Raw genomic sequence first — 4,932 nt, 5'->3', positions numbered from 1 at the left:
CAGCGCTTTTCCAAAAAACGCCGCAAAATACCGAGACCTTTAGCGGCACTTTTCCCGCAAACACCGCTAAAAACATGACTTAAAAAATATTTTAATTAAATAATATTTATTTCTATCATAAATATTATATTATGTTTTATTTTTAAAATTTAAACTTTAAACTTTAAGGATAAAAATATTAAATTAAAATTTCTATTAAAATATATAAAAATTAATGAATTTAAATTAAGAAAAATAAAACAAGTTACATTCTATATTAGAATTACATAAGAAAATTGTTTACATTCTATATTAGAATTACATTAGAATACATAAGTTCTGTTTACAAGTTACATTCTATATTAGAAAATTGTTTACATGTTACATTCTCTCATGACCAACTCTCATCAACTCTTTAAGGGATCTTTTTTCCCTTAACTCGGTGTAACCGAGTTGCAACAACAGGTGGTTTATCCATACTTTTCTTGCCATCCCACATGTAAACATCACCTATAGCAGTAGCAGTTGCAGCCCAGTACTTACCAGCAGAAATGCTTACGATTGTTTTCTCACAAAGGGAATATAGCTGTACAAATTCATCCAAATGAAGTAAATAAAAGCTTCACTCCAGGGGAAGTTAAAATCAACAAAGACAATGGAATAGAACCTGTTGGCATCTAAGATGAGGATCTGAGGAAACCCAATAAAATAATGCTCCATCTTCAGTAATACCCATGCTATGTACCATTCCGGAAGCTATTGCAACCACAGAACCCAAGTACAGTCAAGGCCTCAAGGGCATAGATGAAGGCTACTACAGCAGGCTCAGAAATATGAATTTCCAAATGCTATGTTTGGAAATATGAATTTGAGAATTTGGATTTAGATTTCATTTCCTACATTAATTGTGAGAATAAATGGATCATTATGCATAAAATAATTAAAATTATGATTATGTATTTAAAGATATAAAAACATGAATATCAAAATAAGAAAGATCCATAGGAATTTCAAATTCATCACTTATACGGGCATCCCACAATCCATAAATTTCAAAAACAGTCATGGATGTTAAACTTACTAGTTTCTTTATCATTCAACTTACACCATATTGAAATTCAAATCCATTTTCTGAAACTCAGATTCCTAAGTACAACCTAAGTGAACTTTTCACAGCTATCAATTATTTTATGCCTTGTATGTTATATCATGACAGACAGCTCCAGTCCATCTCTTTTGTCAATTGTTTAGTCCCAATTTTGTTTAGCATTCAGTACCTTTTACATATAAACTCAACATACAACAACAAAATCCATTTCTCAACATGTAAGCATTTGCAACACAAGTAACACTGAACAGATATTCGCACCAAGAAATTAATGATTCCTCATAATCATAGCAAAGACATACATTTTTGGGCAAAGAAAAACCTTCAGGAACCATAAAACAATGGCTAAGACAGTACTTCTCCCACATAGCAAGCCGCTTATCCAAACTTGATTGAATCATATTGCGAATATAATTAACTCCCTAAAAAGAAACAAAGAGTCGAAAAGCTTAACGTGCAATAAGGAATATCACAAAATTGTTTTTTCTCCTGCATTTTCTAGTCCTCAACTATATTTTTTCAAATCAATAATGTTAAAATTTATTGTATGTTTGGAAAACATGAGCTTGACAATTTGAACTTAGATGTCATTTGTTATATTAACTTTGAGAATGAAAATACATAAATTAGTTCATATTCATTGTAATTATATATTTGAAAGATGGGTATGAATTTCAAATTCACCAAAATATAAGCATCAAACAAATCAATGAATTTAAAAAATAATCATAAATACTACATCTAATGTGTTTAATTACCTAATAACTACTGTGATTAAAATCCAAATCCATCTTTTGAAATATAAATTCCAAATCCAACCTTTTTTAACTTATTTTCATTCAAGAATTTGGGGGGAAAAGATGAACACGTACTTGAATTCAATAAACAGTAATCAACATGAGATGCATGATTGACGAAATTAAATCATATGTATTTTTAATTTAAGGCAAATTAATTTTCGTAGCAACTATAATTAGCAAAATTTTGAAAAATATAAATCATTTTCAGCTCTAACAAATCAACATTTCTAAACTCAGAGTAATAATACTTTACTTTTACAAAATGAAAGAGAAATTCCAGGTTACCTTGGTTAGTTCTTGGGAGCAATCGGTAACTTCGACTTTCAAAAGTTTGGAACCTTCTCTGCACGTTTTCAACAAAATTTTACTAACCTTTCTTGAGTGAACTCATAGAAAAAAAATTTAAAAAGATTAATAGAAATTGAGAATGGGGGAGAGAGAGCTTATGCAATAAAAAAAATTTTAAAAATTAAAAATGAAGGTTATGCAATAAAAACTCACTTTCGCAGGTTGTCTGTGATTAGCATCTAAATTAGAAGGGAAACATGATATTTCATTTTTCAACTTGGGCAATAATATAGATGAATTAAATTAAATGATTCCTTTCAATATTAGCTTTAAATCTGATCAAAAAGGGAAAAATGGATAAATAATGAGTACCTATTCTAAGTGGAATATATGGATACCAAGTTGTGAAAGTATACCAAGTTGGGATTGCACTCCTATTGAACTTATACTGCACCTAAAGTTTCCCCTGTCGAAAAGGGAAAAATCAGAGGTTCGACTATAAAACCATAAAACATTATATGGAAAACAAGCATGGAATGATGAGCTTATATGCAAAAGAGATGAATAATTAGGGAGTGTTACGAACTACAGCTACAATCATAATACGTCAAGTACATAAAGGACCATTGAAATTTAAACATAGCCACAATCATAATTTCAGATAGATGCATAGACGATCTAAAGCTACAAAGGAATCTTGGGTTTTTCTTGCTATTAAACCAGCATAAAACATAGGATATCCATAAGGTTTTATGGTAGAAATTTGTGTTACAATGCTTGAAGATGGTATTCCGAAGAGGAGAACTTACAACCAAGTAAGAAACAGTTTTAATTACTAGCATGTTTGTAAGCTGCTGCAAGAACTATATCACCAGAAATACTAGCATGTATGATTTGTGCAATTATATCCTTGTTGGTCTAATAAATATGTTAAGGTTAAAGTATTAACTAGCAACCCGCTAAAGAACAAATAATCACATTTTGAATTAACCTAGGTATTTCAGCACATTCAGCAACCTATATGTCTAAATAGTATAACCTCAACCCAAACAGAAATTATTCACCATAAAAAACATAAACGGTATTTTAGGGTGTTGTATTTGTTCTTGTCCTGATTAATCCTGCGAAAGTAGACATTCCAATCTGCTTTATAATGTGACTCCAGTCACCTGGGGTACCTGTAAAAATATCTTATATTAAATTGAAGACTTAAGAATACATGTTTTCCTCCTCTCATTCAAAGTCCAAGATCTTATATTGAATATGCTTTTTTTAAATAAAAAAAAATCTCCCTGTAATAAATGAATGTATCAATTGTTTCTCCAAAAATATCTTAAACTAATCAACTTATTAACAGCAGCAATGCATTCACTGCATGGTTCTTTTGTAGTTAGTTTTGCTAAAGAAGAAGCAGATAGAATAGATATAACTAAAAACAAAAGCTGTTGAGCAGCATCTGGTGGGGTCAGTCCTGGTTCTTCCATTCTTACTAACCATATCTGAAAAAGAACTTCTTTGCAGACTTTCAATGGATAAAAATTTACTAAACAAACATGAACTTTTACAAGAGACCACCAAACCATTAAACTCAAATTTCATAAAAAAAGATGGAAAGAAAAAGTAAGAACTTACAAAAAATTATATTTCAAGCTAAACCTAAATAAGTGCTTTATATGAGTCAATGAAACCTTTCCTTTTATATCTATGGTCCAAATTGTGCAATAAAACGTAAAAGAAAAACGAAATTCATATATGAACCAAGCTTCATACAAATCTTTAGCAAACTAAGTCCTCAATATTTTTTTTAACAAAAAATCAAATTTGGAAATCAAGAATAGCTCAAATTTCTACACTGTAACAGAAAAGCTAAAAGTAATTAAATTACCACTGGGATTCGAAAGAACAAAACTCGACATCACCGATGCCGTTGATTGAAACCGGAGAAAACTCAGATCTGGAGAGAGATTTCAAATAAACCAACGGCGAGATCACAAGTTTTCAAGTAAGCACAAAAACAAAAAACCGAATACGAGTAACAAACTTATTCGATAATTGCAACAGCTCACTGAGTAATCGACGGTGGAGATAATAACATCACCAGAATCAAAACTCGTACGCAATGACTCGGACTCGTAGAGTTACCGAGTCCAAGAACTTCAACTCAAAAAAAAACTCAACCTCCAAAACGCCAAAAAAAATTGAAACAGAGGAGAAAAGAAGTTGATTGTCTAATTGTTTGTGGAACTGAAAAAAAACCGTTGGCTTTAGCTTTGGGAGTGAAGACGAAAGACCTGGCGAGATTTGTAAAGGAGACGGGTAGAAAACGCCATGAGAGAGCTCAATCAAACTTCTATTTGGGAGTAGGGTTTCTAGTATTTGTTTTGGGAATCTGCTTGCTCAATCAAAAACCTAAAGGGTGTTTTGAGCATCCCGATTTTAGGGGGAAAAATTAGGGGTTTTAGGGGGGAAAGATGGGGATAAAACCGCCCCATATTTTTAAAGAAATAATTTTTGCCGTGTTTTTTAAAAAAGCGCCACTAATCCTCTGTCTATAGCGGCGCTTTTTAAAAAGCGCCGCTAATGCCACCAAAGCTCAATGGCGTTGTGCTAATTTTTTTTGCGGAGTGTTTTAAAAAGCGCCGCTAATGCTTGATCTATATCGGCGTTTTTCAAAAAGCGCTGCTAATGTCTCATCTATAACGGCGTTTTTATAAAAGTGCCGCTAAGGCCATCAAAGCTCGACGGTTCTTTTGCGGC

At 31.8% G+C, this 4,932-nt stretch overlaps 1 long non-coding RNA gene across 8 annotated transcripts; it reads right to left on the bottom strand.

The window, feature by feature from the left end:
• Nucleotides 1–225: 225 nt before the first annotated feature.
• LOC121214690 (uncharacterized) lies at nucleotides 226–4,651 on the bottom strand. 8 transcript variants are annotated; one of them, XR_005910324.1, is made up of 7 exons: nucleotides 4,061–4,648; nucleotides 3,240–3,353; nucleotides 2,548–2,641; nucleotides 2,173–2,230; nucleotides 1,390–1,509; nucleotides 647–875; nucleotides 226–565 (listed from the first exon to the last, which is right to left on the bottom strand). It is a non-coding gene; the product is annotated as an uncharacterized lncRNA (long non-coding RNA). The 8 variants fall into 8 exon arrangements; XR_005910329.1 differs by having other exon boundaries at nucleotides 2,592–2,641; XR_005910327.1 differs by having other exon boundaries at nucleotides 2,548–2,629.
• Between the last annotated feature and the right edge of the window lie 281 nt (nucleotides 4,652–4,932).

This window comes from Gossypium hirsutum, chromosome D02, assembly GCF_007990345.1.
Source record: "Gossypium hirsutum isolate 1008001.06 chromosome D02, Gossypium_hirsutum_v2.1, whole genome shotgun sequence".
Lineage (NCBI taxonomy): Eukaryota > Viridiplantae > Streptophyta > Magnoliopsida > Malvales > Malvaceae > Gossypium > Gossypium hirsutum.
The sequence above is the reverse complement of the archived record's forward strand: the minus strand, read 5'-3'. Positions and strand labels throughout refer to the sequence as shown.